General features: G+C 39.9%; 2 long non-coding RNA genes across 3 annotated transcripts in view; one reads left to right on the forward strand and one right to left on the reverse strand.

The window, feature by feature from the left end:
* Nucleotides 1-21748, reverse strand: part of LOC105465359 (uncharacterized) — a 103694-nt gene that overhangs the window by 37068 nt on the left and 44878 nt on the right. The window contains exon 1 of one of the 2 annotated variants that reach the window (XR_011611955.1): nt 4068-4942. The exons of the other annotated variant lie outside the window; for it this stretch is intronic. This is a non-coding gene — a long non-coding RNA (uncharacterized lncRNA). Of the gene's footprint in view, nt 1-4067; nt 4943-21748 lie in introns of those variants that run through there. 2 annotated transcript variants of the gene reach the window in all.
* On the forward strand, nt 2358-4147 carry LOC112423722 (uncharacterized). The gene is made up of 4 exons (XR_003014280.2): nt 2358-2447; nt 2808-2980; nt 3486-3561; nt 4010-4147. It is a non-coding gene; the product is annotated as an uncharacterized lncRNA (long non-coding RNA).

Below are 21748 nucleotides of genomic sequence, written 5' to 3' on the forward strand. Positions count from 1 at the left end.
GGGTTGAAAATTCCTTTCTTTAAGAATGTTGAATACTGGCCCCCAAATTCTTCTGGCTTGTAGAGCCTCTGTTAAGAGATGTATTGTTAGTCTGATGGGCTTCCCTTTGTAGGTAACCTAATCTTTCTCTCTGGCTGCCCTTAACATTTTTTCCTTCATTTCGACCTTGGAGAATCTGATGATTGTGTGTCTTGGGGTTGATCTTCTCATGGAGTATCTTAGTGATGTTCTCTGTATTTCCTTAATTTTTATGTTGGCCTGTTTTGTTAGGTTGGGGAAGTTCTCCTGGATAATATCCTGAAGTGTGTTTTCCAGCTCGTTTCCATTCTCCCCATCTCCTTCAGGTACTCCAATCAATTGTAGGTTCAGTGTTTTTATGAAATCCCAAATTTCTTGGACCCTTTGTTCATTCCTTTTTATTCTTTTTTCTCTAGTCTTGTCTGCATGCCTTATTTCAGCAAGGTATCTTCAAACTCAAATGCTTTCTTCCACTTGGTCAATTCAGCTATTGATACTTGTGTATGCATCATGAAGTTCTTGTGCTGTGTTCTTCTGCTCCATCAGGTCATTTATGCTCCTCTCTATACTGATTAATCTACTTAGCAGCTCCTCTAACCTTTTATCAAGGTTCTTCGCTTCTTTGCATTAGGTTAGAACATGCTCCTTTAGCTCAGCAGAGTTTTTCATTATCCATCTTCTGAAGTCTACTTCTGTCATTTCATCCATCTCATCCTTTGTCTAGTTCTGTGCCCTTGCTGGAGAGGTATTGTGATCATTTGGAGGAGAAGAGGCACTCTGGCCTTTTGGGTTTTCAGCGTTTTTCCATTGATTCTTTCTCATCTTTGTTAGTTTGTCTAGTTTGGATCTTTGAGGCTGCTGACTCTTGGATGGGGTTTTTGTGAGGGTTTTCATTGTTGTTGATGCTTTCTACTTGTTTGTTTTTCTTTCAATGGTCAGGTTCCTCTTCTGTAGGGCTGCTGCAGTTTTCTGGGGGTTCGCTTCAGGCCTTATTCATCTGGTTTGCTCCCACACCTGAAGATGTCACTCAAGGAGGCTGGAAAACAGCAAAGATGGGTGCCTGCTCCTTCTTCTGGAATCTCTGACCTCAAGGGACACCAACTGATGCCAGTATGACTGCTCCTGTATAGGGTGTCTGCCAACCTCTGTTGGAGGGTCTCACCCAGTTGGGTGCCATGGGGAATGGGACCTGTTTAATGAAGTACTTTGTGCCTTGGTGGAGGGAGTGTGCTTCTCCGGGGGGAAGCCCATTCATCTGGGCTGCCTGGATTCCTCAGAACTACCAGGAGGAAAAGCTGAGTCTGTTGGTCCACAGAGACTGCGGCCACCCTTCCCCATAAGGGCTCAGGCCCAGGGAGATCTGGGTTCTGTCCCTGAGCCTCTGACTGGAGTTATTGGAGTTCCTGCATGGAAGCCCCACCCAATAAGGAAGGATGGGTCAGGGTCAGGCCTGAAAAGGCACTCTGGCCACAGTCTGCCCCATCTGATATGTTGGGCTGTAGGGGACACATCTTGGGACCAAGCCATCCAGCCTCCCTGGCTCTAGCAGGGGAAAAGCACAGCCTGGAGCTATGGAGATGGATGTCACCCTTCCCACACTCAGGGAGTCTAGTGTGTTAGGCAGTTGTGAGTCCCAGTGCTGGCTGCTGCCTCTCCACCAAAGAGTGCAAATGGCTTAGACAGCAGGCAGCCACAGCCACAGCTGTGGTGCTGGTCACCCACTCCTCCCGGGAGCTCAGTAGGCTTAAGCAGATCCCAGCTGAAAGGCTGTGGAGAATCTGCATGGCTGCAGGGTTGGGACACTAGGCCCCGGTGGCATGAGTTCACAAGTGGAATCTTCTGATCCATGGGTTACACAGTTCCATGGAAAAAGCATGGTTTCCCTGGCTGGGTAGCATTCTCACTGCCTGCCTTCCTCTCCGTGGATCACGCCAGTCTCCTACTCAGTTCTGATGAGAGAAACTAGATACCTTGGTTGACAGTGAAGGATTCACATGCTTATTATGGTTCTTTTTGATGGAAGCCTCTGAACACAACTGTTTCTAGCCAGCCATCTTGGCCCCACCCTCCTATCTTGTTCTTAGTGCAAAGATGTAACAATCAATGTAGGCTCAGTTGTGCTACAGTAACAAAACAATCCTAAAATTCAGTCTTTAAATAATAAAGGTTTATTTCTCACTAACATTACATATCCTTCAAGGATGGGTGAGACTCTGCCCCATGTCATTCTTTCTGCACCACTGTGAACAATGCTGTTGTGGCTTTTAACTAAGCAATGGAACCTGTCACCTCAGCTCCCATTTCATTGACCAAAGCAAATGGCCGGACTGAGTTCAACAGGACAGGTTAATATAGCCCTCCTATTTACTTAGTTCTAAAAGTATCTATAAACAGCTAATAACTTCACAAGAAGTATCGGCTCCTCTGAGGTGGGTATCCTCACTTTGCAGGTAAGAAAACAAAGATAGAGAGAGGTTAGGTAATTTGCCTAATGTCCTTCAGCACACAATTATAAGAGCTGGATTTCTATTTCTCTGATTCCAAAGTTTGTGCTGAGAAGCACCATGTCTCACTGTTAGAAATAGAGACCATGGGAAGGGGAAATGGTTTTCCAAGAGATTAATGAAGCTTTAAATGGTTGTGGAACTTTGAAGTGGAAATCTCCCAGGGCAACTCAGAATGTGGAACTAGTGTAGAAGAGAGACAAGAGAACTAGAGGTACATATTGATTTGGAATTTCCTACTCAGAATATTCAGTGAAATATTTGTGTGACTTTTTTTCTCTAAAGACAGAAGAAAAGAAAATGAGAAAAAAAAAACAGTCTTCAGGGATATCAACAGATTGGCAGAGAGAGAAAAAGAGCTAATAGGAAAGTTGTAAAAGAAAGAACACTGAAGAGGAAAGGTCTTTAGAAAGAGTACAAGGTCAAGAATACCTGTTATAACCGAAAGTTGGAAAGTGGTAATACAAGTTTTTTTAAAACGCATTCTATTTGTATAGAAAGAATTCTGGGTGTCCTCTAAGGGAAAGACTTCATAAAGTAGTGAAATGAGAAACTTCAAATTTCTAGGGCCAGAAAAAGAAAAAAACTGTAGGCATGAGACACAAGATTGAAGTATTTAGCAGAAAGAATCATAGAAAAAGAATTATGATGGATTAAATGTCAGGCCTGTGGTTTCACAATTTACAAAGAAAAATGTATAAATATTTGAAGGCAAGAGGATGAGACTGAAAATCAGAGTAAGAGAGACAGAGGCACACAGACAGACTACAAGAACATTATGCAGTTGGAATCAATGGGGTCCATGGTGCAGGGGCAGACTGCAATTATGACCTCAATAGACATCAGGTCTTTTCTGCCTCTGAGACAGGGAAAGTGTGAGAGTATCATGGGAGGGAAATTGCTGATGGGAGATAAAGTCCAGGGTTCTTAGAATGCACAATTGATTACTACATCTTACAACAGGTCAAATCCAAAATCACAAAAGATAGCATCTTCCCGCGTCCAGATGGACTGCCCTATGTGCCTGGTCCTCACCTGGGTAAGAATCTCCTGGGAGTTTTCCCTCTATGAACCATTTTTCTTTTCTCTTCCTCATTTGAAGCATTATACCTGGTTTGAGAAATTGATCACACCTGTGGCAGATACTGCAATTGATCACCCAACATTCATATTTCTTATCTTCCTTATTAAATTGCCCAAGTTTTTTCAAAGTGGCAATAACCCACATAAATTCTTTCCTTCTCAACTTCCTTTACCTTTTTAACCAAAGAGACATCACATATATCCCTTAGTTGGAATATGAGGGAGGGAATTCTTGGGACCCCATGTTAGGGTTGGGAACTTCAAGGCATTACCATGTATGACTTTCATATGAAGAAAGTCATAATGCAGGGAGGTGGGAGATCATTGATTGAATGCACCTGTCTATGGACAGCTCTGAGCAGCAGCATCCTGGTTACTCATTCTTTTTCTTGCCTGATCTGTAGATGACATTTTGTGACCAGAAGAAAAAGGCCAAGAGAAACAAACATCAGTTTCTCTAACCTGTTTTTAGCCAGGATGATAGAATCAGAAGGTTCTCAAGGTTTATAGGTGATGGGATGCTCTCAAAAGGAGTTTTGTTGTGAAAACATCCCAAAAGAAAATGGATGAGTGATTCTCCAACACGTTGCTTTTCAGTTCTATGACATCCTCGCCTCTGTTCTATGGGTAGATTCTTTGATGTCTGAAAAGTTTCTGTACATAAAGAGGAACATTCATTACCATTGTTTAATGCCCCATTTGTTAACTGTATGACTTCATTAAAAAATTATCATTTTTGAAGGAGTAAACCATCACTATTTTAAGTATTCACATAGTACAAAATTAATTAATATAGACTTGGAATAAAACAAATTAGATTTACTAAAACTTTTTGGTCACAAACATTTTTAATAGTATGTCCCAAATGCATGGAATAAACCTAAATGCCCACTGCTGATGGACTGGATAAAGAAAATGTGGTGTATATATACATCATGGAATATTATGCAGCCATGAAAAAAACAAGATTACATCCTTTCCAGGGACATGGATGGAGCTGGAGGCCATTATCCTTACCACCTAATGCAGGAACAGAAAACCAGATACCACATGTTCTCACTTATAAGTGGGAGCTAAATGATGAGAACACATGGACACATTGAGAGGAAAAACACACACTGGGGCCTGTTGGAAAGTGGAGGGTGGGAGGAGGGAGAGGATCAGGGAAAATAACTAATGGGTATGAGGATTAATATCTGGGTGATGAAATAATCTGTACAACAAACTCCCATGACACACATTTATCTATGTAACAAACCTGCACATGTACCTTGAACTTAAAAGTTTTTAAAAGTCCTAAATAATTTAAAGTATTATTCTAATATTTTATATTTTCTGAAAAATCAAACAAAATACAAAAATAAGAAATGTTTTAAATCTCTATTATACTTTCATTTTAAACCAGTTATAAAGGGACTGAAATCAAGATAAATTTTATCAGATGTACTCATGCTTCTTCCTTTCTAGGAGTTTTATGTATTATCAAGGTTTCTCAAGGCTGAAGTAATTTTACTAGTGACAAAAGCAAAAGAATACCACCTTAGACCAGCTGAAATGTCAAGTTGTAGAATTTTGCAACTGATAAATCTTGGTTGGCCAAGAATCCTGATTGTGTAAACCTCTGTGATTTAAACTCAAGCCTTAGGGCATTAGACTGAGCTTTCTTTTATAATAAGGTTTTATGTATTACATCAAGGGACTTTTACGTCTCTGCCTTTCAGATGGGTTTTAAACTTTTGAAACATGTTGTATTCCCAGAAATATGTTATTTATCCTTGGCATGGCTGACATTTCTTAACATGTTGGTATAAAATATCTGCATGTAGGTATTAATTAGAAGCTTATGTAATCAGTAAAAATTAAATATATCCCACAATGCTCACCTTTCTTTTTATTATAGCTACATTTTTTATACTTTCATTAACTTTTCATTTGAATATCTGAATGACCTCATAGCTTTTATAGTCATAATTATTCTCTTTTTGATGCTTAAATTTTCTCAATTTAGCCAGAAAGAATTCCTTTAAGTCAGTTTCTTTATGCTTTTTACACTTCCTTGAATATCTTTGAGAAAGTGAGTATCAGCCCTGCTAGCTGGCTATCAAGCTATGATAAAAAATCTCTAACAAGCACAGTCAAAGCTGTAATTCAACTAGAGGAAAAAATATATCTGAGTGATTTTTGCTTTCTTACCAATGACATCCCAGCCTAGCCTCACTCCTACCAAATTTTGTAGAAAGATTAACAGATACTCAATTGCCAAACTGCTCCTAGTTTCTTGACATTGTCCAGTCCAGAGATGGTCCCTGCTTCTTCAGTCTCTTCCTAAAATTAGTCAACATAAGCAAAAATCTTATAATAAGCTCTTCCCAATTACCTATTTCCCTGACACCACAAAATTCCCCTAGAGTGTGTTCTTCCTTGCAAGCTAAAAAAAAAAAAAACCTAAACATGTTCCTGATGGTCTTTGACTGGTGGTCTTTCACACTTTGAAGTAATCCTTGCTTTATAATAGCAGAAAGACATTTCAGACCCATTCTCAGTTTTTCTGATTAAAATATGGTAATCAGTTGTCCTTTAAGTTATTTTAGTTGAGAGATGAAAATAAAAAATAAAAATCTGGGCACTAGAGGTGAGCATGAGAGTTAGTGATGATTAAAATTGCTGCTGCTGCAACTATGGATGTCATTGAGTTACTTTTTAAGGAAGAGTATCTGTTTCTTTAAAATTACATCAAACATCCACATCTAGCCTATTTTCACATCAATCATTCCAATCTGGCCTATTTTCTTCTTGTACCCAATATTCTTTTAGCTCATCATTTTATTAACTAAGACTTCCTTTGACATGGACTTTTGGAGGTTTGAGACTCACCTACTGTCCTCCATTTCAAGTTCTCACCAATTAAGAAAAACAGGGAGACAAATTACAGTCTTTATTTAAAAACAAAAACATTACAGAACATACACTGTGGACAAAAGAGGAAGAATGGGAGGATGTAAAAGGAAAGCAAGAACAATGGAGGGTTGTTTACTTGTACATAAAGAGGGGATATGATAACCACCTGATTGGTTGTCATTGGAATTAACTCAGACACTGTCTATAAAGTGCAAGGTATATATAAATCCTCATGAATGGCAGCTGATATGGCCATTTATCATTCATTTTGATCATTTATCTGAATGTAGTTATGCTTTACTCTTAGGGTCAATTTCTAGAAATAGAAATTGGGGATTCTGAACACAAAATTATACAGCTTAAATTTTAACAGCCCTTCAGAAAAAAAGTCAATATTTTTAAACTTTTCCAATCTAATAGATAAAAATAAGTCATTATTTTTATTATCACTTCTTTTCTGTATTTAATATTTAATGTTATCAAAGTTATTTATAAACATAATTTAAAGAGTCAAATAGGAGGGGCTGGTCAAGATGGTCAACTAGAAGGAGTTAGCATGTGCTAGTCTCATGAAGAGAAATAGAAGGGACAGGTAAATACAGCACCTTCATCTTTGAGTACAGGAGATGCTGGCAAGATGGCTGAACAGGAACAGCTCTGGTCTGCAGCTCCCAGCAAGATCAACGCAGGTGGGTGATTTCTGCATTTCCAACTGAGGTACCTGGCCCATCTCATTGAAGCTGGTTGAACAGTGGGTGCAGCCCACGGAAGGTGAGCAGAAGCAGGGAAGGGTGTTGTCTCACCCAGGAATTGCAAAGGGTTGGGGAATTCATTCCCCTAGCCAAGGGAAGCTGTGAGAAACTGCACCAGGAAAAACGGTGAACTCCAGTCCAGATACTGCACTTTTCCCACGGTCTTTGCAACGGATATATCAGGAGATTCTCTCCAGTGCCTATGCCACCAGGGCCCTGGGTTTCAAGTACAAAACTGGGTGGCCATTTGGGCAGACACTGAACTAGCTGCAGGAGTTTTTTTGTTTCCATACCCCAGTGGTGCCTGGAACACCAGAGAGACAGAGTCCTTCACTCCCCTGGAAAGGGGGCTGAGCCAGGGAGTCAAGTGGTCTGGCTCTGCGGGTCCCACCCCCACAGGGTCCAGCAAACTAAGATCCACTGACTTGAAATTCTGGCTGCCAGCACAGCAGCAGTCTGAGATCCACCTGGGATGCTGGAGCTTTGTGGGGGGAGGGGCGTCTGCCATTGCTGAGGCTTGAGTAGGTGGTTTTATCCTCACAGTGTAAACAAAGTCCCTGGGAACTTCAAACTGGGTGGAGCCCACCACAGCTCAGTAAGGCTGCTATGGCCAGACTGCCAGATTTCTCGTCTCTGGGCAGGGCATCTCTGAAAAAAAAGGCAGCAGCCCCAGTCAGGAACTTACAGAGAAAACCCGCATCCCTCTGGAACAGAGCACTTGGGGGAAGTGGCGGCTGCCAGTGCAGCTTAGCGGAATTAAGTGTCCCTACCTGACAGCTCTGAAGAGTGTAGGGGACTTCCTAGCTCAGTGCTTGAACTCTGTTAAGGGTCAGACTGCCTCCTCAAGTGGGTCCCTGACCCCCGTGTATCCTGACTGGGAGACACCTCCCAGTAGGGGCTGAAAGACACCTCATACAGGAGAGCTCTGGCTGCCATCTGGTGGGTGCTCCTCTGGGACAAAAAGGAAAGAACAGGCAGCAATCATTGCTATTCTGCAGCCTCTACTGGTGATACCGAGGAAAACAGGTCTGGAGTGAACCTCCAGCAAACTCCAGCAGACCTGCAGCAGAGAGGCCTGACTGCCAGAAGGAAAACTAACAAACAGAAAGGAATAGCACATCCACTCAGAGACTTCATCTGAAGGTCACCAACATCAAAGACCAAAGGCAGATAAATCCACAAAGATGGGGAGAAATCAGTGCAAAAAGGCTGAAAATTCCAAAAAACACAACACCTCTTCTCCTCCAAAGGACTACAACTCCTCGCCAGCAAGGGACCAAACTGGATGGAGAATGAGTTTGACAAATTGACAGAAGTAGGCTTCAGAAGGTGGGTAATAACAAACTCCTCCGAGCTAAAGGAGCATGTTCTAATCCAATGCAAGGAAGCTAAGAACTTTTTTAAAAGGTTAGATGAATTGCTAACTAGAATAATAAGTTTAGAGAATAAAATAAATGACCTAATGGAGCTGAAAAACACAGCACAAGAACTTCATGAAGCATACACAAGTATCAATCAACAAATCAATCAAGCAGAAGAAAGGATATGAGAGACTGAAGATCAACTCAATGAAATAAAGTGAGAAGACAAGATTAGAGAAAGAAGAATAAAAAGAAATGAACAGAGCCTCCAAGAAATATGGGACTATGTGAAAAGACCAAATCTACGTTTGACTGATGTACCTGAAAGTGATGGGGAGAATGGAACCAAGTTGGAAAACACTCTGCAGGAGATTATCTAGAAGAACTTCCCCAACCTAGCAAGATAGGCCAACATTCAAATTCAGGAAATACAGAGAACACCACAAGATATTCCTCAAGAAGAGCAACCCCAAGACACATGATCATCAGATTCACCAAGGTTGAAATGAAGGAAAAAATGTTAAGGGCAGCCAGAGAGAAAGGTCGGTTTACCCACAAAGGGAAGCCCATCAGACTAACAGCGGATCTCTTGGCAGAAACCCTACATGTCAGAAGAGAGTGGGGACCAATATTGAACATTCTTAAAGAAAAGAATTTTCAACCCAGAATTTCATGTCTAGCCAAACTAAGCTTCATAAGCGAAGGAGAAATAAAATCTTTTACAGACAAGCAAATGCTGAGTGATTTTGTCACCACCAGGCCTGCCTTACAAGAGCTCCTGAAGGAGACACTGAACATGGAAAGGAACAACCAGAACCAGCCACTGCAAAAACAAACCAAATTGTAAAGACCATCGATACCATGAAGAAACTGCATCAACTAATGGGCAAAATAACCAGTTAGCATCATGATGACAGGATCGAATTCACACATAACAATATTAACCTTAAATGTAAATGGCCTAAATGCCCCAATTAAAAGACACAGACTGGCAAATTGGATAAAGAGTCAAGACCCATCAGTGTGCTGTATTCAGAAGACCTATCTCATGTGTGAAGACACATATAGGCTCAAAATAAAGGGATGGAGGAATATTTACCAAGCAAATGGAAAGCAAAAAAAAAAAAAAAAAGCAGGAGTTGCAATCCTAATCTCTGCTAAAACAGACTTTAAACCAAGAAAGATCAAAAGAGACAAAGAAGGCCATTACATAATGGTAAAGGGATCAATGCAACAAGAAGAGCTAACTATCCTAAATATATATACAACCAATACACGAGCACCCAGATCCATAAAGCAAGTTCTTAGAGACCTATAAAGAGACTTAGACTCCCACACAATAATAGTGGGAGACTTTAACACCCCACTGTCAATATTAGACAGATCAATGAGACAGAAAAATTAACAAGGATATTCAGGACCACAGAATTTGAAGTAAAACACTCCTCAGCAAATGCAAAAGAAAGGAAATCATAACAAAGAGTCTCTCAGACCAAAGTGAAATCAAATTAGAACTCAAGGTTAAGAAACTCACTCAAAACCGCACAACTACATGGAAACTGAACAACCTGATCCTGAATGACTAGTGGGTAAATAATGAAATGAAGGCAGAAATAAAGATGTTCTTTGAAATCAATGAGAACAAAGACACAAGATACCAGAATCTCTGGGACACATTTAAAGCAGTGTGTAGAGGGAAGTTTATAGCACTAAATGCCCACAAGAGAAGGCAGGAAAGATCTAAAACTGACACCCTAACATCACAATTAAAAGAACTAGAAAAGTAAAAGCAACCAAATTTAAAAGCTAGGAGAAGACAAGAAATAAGTGAGATCAGAGCAGAACTGAAAGAGATAGAGACACAAAAAATCCTTCAAAAAATCAATGGATCCAGGAGCTGGCTTTTTTAAAAGATCAACAAAATAGATAGACCACTAGCCTCATTAATAAAGAAGAAAAGAGAGAAGAATCAAATAGACGCAATAAAAAATGATAAAGAAGATATCACCACTGGTCCCACAGAAATACAAACTACAACCAGAGAGTACTGTAAAATCTTCTAAGCAAGTAAACTAGAAAATCTATCAGAAATGGATACATTTCTGGACACATACATCCTGCCAAGTCTAAACCAGGAAAAAGCCAAATCCCTAAATAAACCAATAACAAGTTTTGAACTTCAGGCAGTAATTAATAACCTACCAACCAAAAAAAGTCTAGTACCAGACAGATTCACAGCCGAATTCTACCAGAGGTACAAAGAGGAGCTGGCCCCATTCCTTCTGGAATTATTTCAAACAATAGAAAAGAAGGAATCCTCCCTAACTCATTTTATGAGGCCAGTATCATCCTGATACCCAAACTTGGCACAGACACTACAACAACAAAAAAATTCTGGCCAATAGATGAACATTGATGCAAAATTCATCAATAAAATACTGGCAAACCAAATCCAGCAGCACATCAAAAAGCTTATCCACCACAATCAAGTCAGCTTCATACTGGGATGCAAGGCTGGTTCATCATATGCAAATCAATAAATGTAACCCATCACATAAACAGTACTAATGACAAAAACCACATGATTATCTTGATGGATGCAGAAAAGTCCTCTGAAAAAATTCAACACCGCTTCACGCTAAAAACTCTCAATAAACTAGGTGTCAGTGGAACATATATCAAAATAATAAGAGCTATTTATGACAAACCCACAACCAATATCATACTGAATGGGAAAAAACTGGAAGCATTCCCTTTAAAAACTGGTACAAGATAAGGATGCCCTCACTCACCACTCCTATTTAACATAGTATTGGAAGTTCTAGCCAGAGCAATCAGGCAAGAGAAAGAAATAAAGAGTATTCAATTAGGAAAAGAGGAAGTCAAATTGTCTCTGTTTGCAGATGACATATACATTTAGAAAACCCCATCATCTCAGCCCAAAATCTCCTTAAGCTGATAAACAACTTTGGCAAAGTCTCAGAATAGAAAATCAACGTGCAAAAATCATAAGCATTTCTATACACCAATAACAGAAAAACAGAGAGCCAAATCATGAGCGAACTCCCATTTGCAATTGCTACAAAGAGAATAAAATACCTAGGAATACAACTTACAAGGGATGTGAAGGACCTCTTCAAGGAGAACTACAAACCACTGCTCAACGAAATAAGAGAGGACACAAACAAATGGAAAAACATTCCATGCTCATGGATAGGAAGAATCAATATCATGAAAATGGCCATACTGCCCAAAGTAATTTAGAGATTCAATGCTATCCCCATCAAGCTACCATTGACTTTCTTAGCAGAATTGGAAAATACTACTTTAAACTTTATATGGAACCAGAAAAGAGCCCACATAGCCAAAACAATCCTAAGCAAAAAGAACAAAGTTGGAGGCATCACGTTACCTGACTTCAAAGTCTACTACAAGCCTAGAGTAACCAAAACAGCATAGTATTGGTACCACAACAAATATATAGGCCAATGGAACAGAAAAGAGGCCTTAGAAATAACACCACACACCTACAACTATCTGATCTTTGACAAACCTGACACAAACAAGCAATGGGGAAAGGACTTCCTATTTAATAAATGGTGTTGGGAAAACTGGCTAGCCATATACAGAAAACTGAAACTGGACCCTTTCCTTACACCTTATAAAAAATTAACTCAAGATGGATTAAAGACTTAAACATAAGACCTAAAACCATAAAAATCATAGAAGCAAACCTAGGCAATTCCATTCAGGACATAGGCATGGGCAAAGACTTCATGTCTAAAACAGCAAAAGCAATGGCAACAAAAGCCAAAATTGACAAATGAGATCTAATTAAAGAGTTTCTGCACAGCAAAAGAAACTGTCATCAGAGTGAACAGGCTAGAGAATGGGAGAAAATTTTTGGAGTCTATCTATCTGACAAAGGGCTCATATCCAGAATCTATAAAAAACTTTAAAAAATTTACAAGAAAAAAAAACAAACAACCCCATCAAAACATGGGCAAAGGATATGAACAGACACTTCTCCAAAGAAGACATTTATGCAACCAACAAACATACAAAAAACAGCTCATCACCACTGTTCATTAGAGAAATCCAAATCAAAACCACAATGAGATACCATCTCATGCCAGTTAGAATGCCAACCATTAAAAAGTCAGGAAACAACAGATGCTGGAGAGGTTGTGGAGAAATAGCAACACCTTTCCACTGTTGGTGGGAGTGTAAATTAGTTCAACCATTGTGGAAAACAGTGTGGTGATTCCTCAGGGATCTAGAACTACTAATACCATTTGACCCAGCAATCCTATTACTGGGTATTTACCCAAAGGATTATAAATCATGCTACTATAAAGACACAAGCACACGTATGTTTATTGCAGCACTATTCACAGTAGCAAAGACTTGGAACCAACTCAAATGTCCATCAATAATAAACTGGATAAAGAAAATGTGGCACATATACACCATGGAATACTACGCAGCCATAAAAAAGGATAAGTTCATTTCCTTTGCAGATACATGGATGAATCTGGAAACCATCATTCTCAGCAAACTAACACAAAAACAGAAGACCAAACACGACATGTTCTCAGTCATAAGTGGGAGCTGAATAATGAGAACACACGGACAACATGGCAGGGAACATCACACACCAGGGCCTATTGAGGGGGTAAGGGGTTAGGGGAGGCATAGTATTTGGAGAAATACCTAATGTAAGTGATGGGTGTAGCAAACGACAATGGCACGTGTATAACTATGTAACAAAACTTCACGTTCTGCACATGTACCCCAGAACTTAAAGTATAAAAAATTAAAAACGGCACCTTCAATGGTGAAACACCCAAGTACACTCATTGGGGCTCATCAAGAAAACAACTCAACCCACAGAGAATGGAGAAAAGGAAGGCAGGGTGACCACTCCCCTGGGAATAACAAAGAGCCAGGTAAGCATCCCCTGCCCAGGGAAGCAATGAGTGAGTGACCCCAGGGACAGACACTTCTCTCATGGATCACTGCAACCCTTGAGTCAGGAGATCCCCTTGTGAACCCACTCCATGAGGGTCTTCAGTCTGACACACAGAGCTCTGTGGGGTCTTAGCAGAGCTGCCACTCGGGCACACACAGCGACCCAAGAACTTTAGATACCTGGGCTTCCCGATAAAAGCAGCTGCAACTCCAGCTGAGCAGGAAGTTATTCCCCTGTACAAACCCTTAGGAAAGGGGCTGAATCCAGGAGGCTAAACAGAGACAGTCTGCAAGCCCTGCTTCCCTAGTACTTCAGAGGATGAGACCCACTGGCCTGGAACTCCAGCCAACCATGGGTAGCAGTATTACACCTCCCTGAGACAAAACTCCCAGAGGGCAAAGTAAACCATCATCTTTGCTTTTTCACAGCCTTAGCACTCTGAAGAATCCAAGGCAACAAGGGACTGGAGTGGTCCCCCAGCACAGCACAGTAGCTCTGTGAAGCAGCAGCCAGACTGCTTTTTCATGCTGGTCCCGCTTCTCTTCACTGGCTGAAATCTCCCAACTGAGGTCTACAACCACCCCTGCTGGTGTTTTCAAGTGAGCAACCTTTTAAAACCTCCCTGGGAGCTCCCAGAGGGAGGGAAAGGCTGTCATCTTTGTTATTTTGCAGCCTTAGCCATTGTCACCTTCAGGCTTTGGAGAGTCAAAGATGACTGGGGGCTGGAGTGAACCCCCAACACAGCACAGCTGCTGTACAAAAAGCAGCCAGACTGCTGTTTTGCACAGGTCCCCAATCCCATTTCTCCTCACTGAATGGGACCTCCAACAGGGGTCCCTAGCCACCCCTACCAATGTGTTTGAGCCACAGCTCCCATATTGCTGCCTTGGCCACGTTCACTGTTGATATATTCATTTGCTGGAAAACCCAAGGTGACTAGGGACTGGAGTGGACCCCCAGCATACTGCAGCAGCCGTAAGGAAAAGTGGTCTGAATGTTTCTTATGTGAGTCCCCAGTCCCATATCTTCTCACTGAGCAGGTCCTCCCAACCTGGATCTCCAGCTACTCCCACTGGGACTATCCAGTCATTAGCAGCTCCACAACTCACTGGGACAGAGGTCCCAGTGGGAAGGATGGATTATCATCTTTGCTGTCTCACAGCCCTTGCCCTTGCTGTCCCCAGGCTCTGGAGAGTCTATGGGACTAGGGGCTGATCTGGATCCCCAGCCCAAAGCACCCATCTCACAGAAATGTGGCTGGACTGTTCTCCATGCAGGTTCTGGTCCTCACTTCTCCTCACTGGGCAGGGCCACCTGACCTGGAACTCCAGCACAAGCACTCTGCTCCAGCCTGATGACTTCAATCAGAGGCAGTCCAGCAGTGAAAGAAACACCCACATGCAGAGATGAGGAAGAACCAAAACAAGAATTCTGGCAACTCAAATAGCCAAAGTGTCTTATGTCCTCCAAATGATTGCACTAGTTCTCCAACAAGTGTTCTTAACCAGGCTGAGAAGGATGAAATGACAGAAGTAGAATTCAAAATATAGATAGAAATGAGTATCATTGAGACTCAGGACAATGCCAAAATCCATCCAAGGAAACCAAGAGTCACAATAAAATAATACAGGCGCTGACAGACAAAATAGCGACTATAAGAAAGAGCCTGGCCAGGCATGGTGGCTCACACCTATAATCCCAGCACTTTGGGAGACCAAGAGGGAGGATCATCTGATGTCAGGAGTTCTAAAAAAATAAAAAATAAAAAATAAAATAAAAAAAAAAGCCAGGCATGGTGGCACATGCCTGTAATCCCAGCTACTCAAGAGGCTGAGGTAGGAGAATCACTTGAACCTGGGAGGCAGAGGTTGCAGTGAGCTGAGATCATGCCACTGCACTCCAACCTAGGCAAGAGAATGAGACTTGGTCTATCAGATCAGAACCTAACTGATCTGATAGAGCCGAAAAACACACTACAAGAATTTCTCAATACAATCTCAGCAGAACAGACTGAGCTGAGGAAGGAATCTCATAATTTGAAGACTGGCTTACTGAAAGAAGACAATCAGACAAAAATAAAGAAAAAAGTATAAAAAGAAATGAAACCTCTGAGAAATATGGGATTATATAAAAATGCCAAATCTATGAATCATTGTCATCCCTGAAAGAGACAGGGAGAAAGCAAACAACACTGAAGATATCTTTCAGAATATCATCCACAAAAACTTCCCCAACCTAACTAGAGAGACCAACAATCAAATGCAGAAATACAGAGAACACCTGCAAGATTCTACAAAAGAAGGTCATTGGCAAGACACATAAGCATTGATTTTCCAAGGTTGAAATGAAAGAAAGAATGTTAAAGGACAGGTCACCTACAAAGGGTACCCTATCAGGCTAACAGCAGACCTCTCTGCAGAAATCCTACAAGCCAGAAGAGACTGAAGGCCTATATTCAACATTCTTTAAGAAAAAAATCTTCAACCCAGAATTTTTTTTTTTTTTTTTTTTGAGACAGAGTCTCATTCTGTTGCCCAGGCTGGAGTGCAGTGGCGCGATCTCGGCTCTCTGCAAGCTCTACCCCCCGGGTTCATGCCATTCTCCTGCCTCAGCCTCCTGAGTAGCTGGGACTACAGGCGCCTGCCACCATGCCCGGCTAATTTTTTGTATTTTTAGTAGAGATGGGGTTTCACTGTGTTAGCCAGGATGGTCTTGATCTCCTGACCTTGTGATCCGCCCGCATTGGCCTCCCAAAGTGCTGGGATTACAGGCATGAGCCACCGTGCCTGGCCTCAACCCAGAATTTTATATCCAGCCAACCTAAGCTTCCTCAGAGAGGGGGATATAATATTTTTCTCAGATAAGCAAATGCTGAGGGAGTTTGTTATGACCAGACCTGCCTTACAAGAGACCTTGAAAAGAGCACCAAATATGGAAAGGAAAAAACATTATCAGCCAATACACAAACACACTTAGTTACACAGACCAGTGACACTATAAAGCAACCACACAAACAAATCTGCATAATAACTAGCTCACCACACAATGACGGGGTCAAATCTACACATATAAATACTAATCTTCAATGTAAACAGGCTAAATGCCCCATTTAAAAGTCACAGAGTGGCAAGCTGGATAAAATAGCAAGACCCAATGGTCTTCAAGAGATCCATCTCACACACAATGACAGTCACAAGCTCAAAATAAAGGGAAGGAGGAAATTCTACCAAGCAAATAGAAATCAGCATAAAAGCAGGGGTTTCAATCCTAATTTCAGACAAAACAGACTTCAAACCAACAAAGGTCAAAAAAGACAAAGAAGGGCATTACATAATGGTAATGTCTTCAACTCAACAAGATGACCTAACTATCCTAAACATATATGCACCCATAGCCAAAGCAAATACTAAGCAAAAAGAACAAATCTGAAGCCATCACTTACCCAACTTTATACTACAAGGCTACTTCCAAAACAGCATGGTACTAGTATAAAAATAGGCATGTAGACCAATAGAACAGAACAGGGAATCCAAAAATAAAGTCAAATACTTATAACCAACTAATCTTCAACAAAGCAAACAAAAACATACATTGGGGAAAGGACACCCTATTCACTAAATGGCACTGGGAAAACTGGCAAGCCACATGTAGAAGAATGAAACCAAATCCTCATCTCTACCTTATACAAAAATCAACCTAAGATTAATCAAAGACTTAAGTCTAAGACCAGAAGCCATAAAAATTCTAGAAGATAAACATCAGAAAAACTCTGCTAGACACCGGTTTAAGCAAAGAATTCATGACTAAAACCCCGAAAGCAAATGCAACAAAAACAAAGATAAATAAATGGACTCTAATTCAACTCAAAAGCTTCTACACAGCAAAAGAAACAATCAGCAGACTAAACAGAAAACTCACAAAGTAAGAGAAAATATTTGCAAACTATGCATCTTATAAAAGGCTAACATCCAGAATCCACAAAGAACTCAAACAAATCAGCAAGAAAAAATAATAATCCAATCAAAAAATGGGCAAAGCATATAAATAGACAATTCTCAAATGAAGATAAACAAGCAACAAACATATGAGGAAATGCTCAGCACTGCTAATTATCAGGGAAATGCAAATTAAAACCACAATGAGATATTATCTTACTTCTGCAAGAATGGCCATAATTAAAAAGTCAAAAAAATAGATGTTGGCCTGGATGTGGTAAAAAAGTACACTTTTATACTGCTGGTGGGAATGTAATAGTACAATCACTATGGAAAACAGTATGGAGATTCCTTAAAGAACTAAAAGTAGAACTACTATTCGATCCAGCAATCCCACTACTCAGTATCTACCCAAAGGAAAAGAAGTTATTATATGAAAAAGACACAAGCACATTTATGTTTATAGCAACACAACTTGCAATTGCAAAGATATGGAAGCAACCTAAGTGCCCATCAATCATGTAATACTACTCAACCATAAAAAATGAACAAAATAATGTGTTTTACAGCAAGTTAGAATAATGGTCTTGAGCCCCATCCAAGTGATGTAAATAAGAAATGGAAAACCAAATATTGTTATGTTCTCACTTGTAAGTGGGAGCTACGGTAGGAGGATGCAAAGACATAAGAATGTTATAACAGACTTTGGGGACTCGGGGAAGGGTGGGAGGAGGTGAAAGATAAAAGACTACACATTGGGTACAGTGTACACTGCTCAGTGGATGAGTGTACCAAAATCCCAGAAATCTACACTAAAAAACTTATCCATGTAACCAAAAATCACCTGTACCTCCTAAAACTATTGAAATAATAATAAAATAAATAAATAAATATTCACCCAGCACAGGAGTACCCAGATTCAAAAAGCAAGTTCATGGAGACTTACAAAGAAACTTAGACTCCCACACAATAATAGTGGAAGACTTCAACACTCTACAAACAGTATTAGACAGATCATTGAGGCAGAAAATTAACAAAGATATTCAGGACCTAAAATCAACATTTTACCAAATGGACCTGATAGACCTCTGCAGAATTCTCTACCCAAAACAACAGAACATTCTTCTTATCACTACATGGCACATACTCTAAAATCAACCACACAATTGGACATAAAACAATCCTCAGCAAATGGAAATAAATCAAAATCATATCAAACACATTCTCAGACCACATGCAATAAAAATAGAAATCAAGACTAAAAAAAAATCGCTCAAAACCATGCAATTGAAAGTACATGAAAATAAAAAATCTGCTCCTTAATGACTTTTGCATAGATAATTAAATTAAGGCAGAAATCAAGAAGTTCTTTGAACTAATTGAAAACACAAATACAATATACCAGAATCTCTGGAACACAGCTAAGGTAGTGTTAAGAGAGAAATTTATAGCACTAAATGCTCACATCAAAAAGTTAGAAAGATCTCAAATTAACAACCTAACATCTCAACTAAAAGCATTAGAGACCCAGGAGCAAACCAATCCCAAAGCTAGCAGAAGACAAATAATAACCAAAATTAGACTTTAACTGAAGGAGACTGAGACATAAAAAAACATTCAAAAGATCAATAAATCCAGGAATTGGTTCTTTGAAAAAAAAAGTTATAATATAGATAGGCTACTAGCTAGACAAAGAAGAAAATCTAAATAAACACAATGAAAAATGACAAAGGGGATGTTACCACTGCCCCACAGAAATACAACTAACCAGAGACTACTGTGAGCACCTCTATTCACACAAAACTAGAAAACCAAAAAAAGATGGATAAATTCCTGGGCACATATGCTCTCTCAACACTGAAACAGGAAGAAATTGATCCCCCAAACAGAACAATAATGAGCTCCAAAGTTGAATCGGTAATAAATAGTCTATCAACCAAAATAATCCCAGCACCAGATTCACAGCTGAATTCTACCAGATGTGCAAAGAGCTGTTACCATTCCTACTGAAACTATTCCAAAAAATAGAGAAAGACTCATTAAGTGAGGCCAGCATCATCCTGATATGAAAACTGGCAGTGGCCAGGTGTGGTGGCTCACACCTGTAATCCTAGCACTTTGGGAGGCTGAGACAGGAGTTTGAGACGAGCCTGGACAACATAGGGAGAGGAAACACTGTCTTTATATTAAATAACAATAATAATAATAAAAAGAAAAAAGAAAATCTGGCAGAAAACACAATAAAAAAATAAAATTTCAGGCCAATATCCTTTATGAACATTGATGTAAAAATCCTCAACAAACTGAATCTAGCAGCACATCAAAAAGCTAATTCACCATGATCAGGTAGGCTTTATCCCTGAGATGCAAGGTTGGTTCAACATATGCAAATCAACAAATGTGACTCATCACATAAACAGAATTAAAGACAAAAATCACACGACTATCTCAATAGATTCAGAAAAAGGCTTTCAATAAAATTAATATTCCTTTATGTTAAAAGCTCTAAATAAACTAGGTATTGAAGGAATATACCTCAAAATAATAAGAACCATCTATGACAAAGCCACAGACATCATCATACTGAACGGGCAAAAGCTGGAAGAATTACCCCTGTGAACTGGCATAAGACAAGAATGCCCTCTCTCACAACTTTGATTCAACACAGTATTGGAGGTCCTGGTCAGAGCAATCAGGCAAAAGAAATAAAGGGCATCCAAATGGAGAAGAGGAAGCCAAACAATCCCAGTTTGCAGATAACATGATTTTATATCTAGAAAATCTCATATTCTCTGCCCCAAAGCTCCTTTAGCTGATCAACAACTTCAGCAAAGTTTCAGGATACAAAATCAATGTTGAAGAATCACTATTTTCTTATATACCAACAACAGCCAAGCTAAAAGCCAATCAGAAACCTAATCCCATTCACAATTGCCACAAAAAGAATAAAATACCTAGGAATACAGCTAACTTGGGAGATGAAAGATTGCTACAGTGAAAATTACAAAACACTGCTAAAAGAAATCAGAGATGACACAAATGGAAAAACATTCCATGCTCATGAATAGGAAGAATCAATCATTAAAATGGCTATACCACCTAAAGCAATTTACAGATTCAATGCTATTCCTATCAAACTGCCAATGACATTCTTCACAGAACTAGAAAAGAAAAAACTATTTAAAACTTTATATGAAACCAAAAAAGAGCCAAAATAGCCAAGGCAATCCTAAGCAAAAAGCACAAAGACCCAGTTTCAAACTACACTTACAGGACTTCAGTCACCAAAACAGGATGGTATTTACTGGTACAAAAACAGATGCACAGACCAATGGAAGAGAACAGAGAATCCAGAAATAATGCTACACACCTACAACCATCTGATATTCAACAAAGCTGACAAAAAACAAGCAATAGGTAAAGGACTGCCTATTCAATAAATGGTGTTGGGATAACTGGCTAACCATATGCAGAAAATTGAAACTGGACCCCTTCCTTATATTATATACAAAAATCAACTTGAGATGGATTAAAGACTTAAATGTAAAACCCAAAACTACAAAAACCTGGAAGACAATCTAAGCAATACCATTCTGGACATAGGAACAGGCAAAGATTTCATAACAAAAACGCCAAAAGCAATCATAACAAAAGCAAAAATTGACAAATGAGATCTAATTAAACTTAAGAGCTTCTGCACAGCAAAAGAAACTATCAACAGAGTAAAGAGACAACTCACAGAATGGGAGAAAATATTTGCAAACTATGCATCTGACAAAAGTCTAATATTCAATATCTATAAGGAACTTAAATTGACAAGAAAAAAACACCATTAAAAAGTCAGCAAAGAGCCGGGCGCGGTGGCTGACGCCTGTAATCCCAGCACTTTGGGAGGTTGAGGCAGGTGGATCACGAGGTCAGGAGATCGAGACCATCCTGGCTAACACGGTGAAACCCCCGTCTCTACTAAAAACACAAAAAGTTAGCTGGGTGTGGTGGCGGGCGCCTGCAGTTCCAGCTACTCTGTAGGCTGAGGCAGGAGAATGATGTGAACCCGGGAGGCGGAGCTTGCAGTGAGCCGAGATCGCGCCATTGGACTACAGCCTGGGCCACAGAGCAAGCAAGACTCCATTTAAAAAAAAAATTTAAAAATTAAAAATAAAAATAAAGTAGGCAAAGAACATGAACATTCTGGGAAAAAAAAAAAAAAAGCTCAATATCACTA

Source organism: Macaca nemestrina, chromosome 13 (genome assembly GCF_043159975.1).
Source record: "Macaca nemestrina isolate mMacNem1 chromosome 13, mMacNem.hap1, whole genome shotgun sequence".
Taxonomy (NCBI): Eukaryota; Metazoa; Chordata; class Mammalia; order Primates; family Cercopithecidae; genus Macaca; species Macaca nemestrina.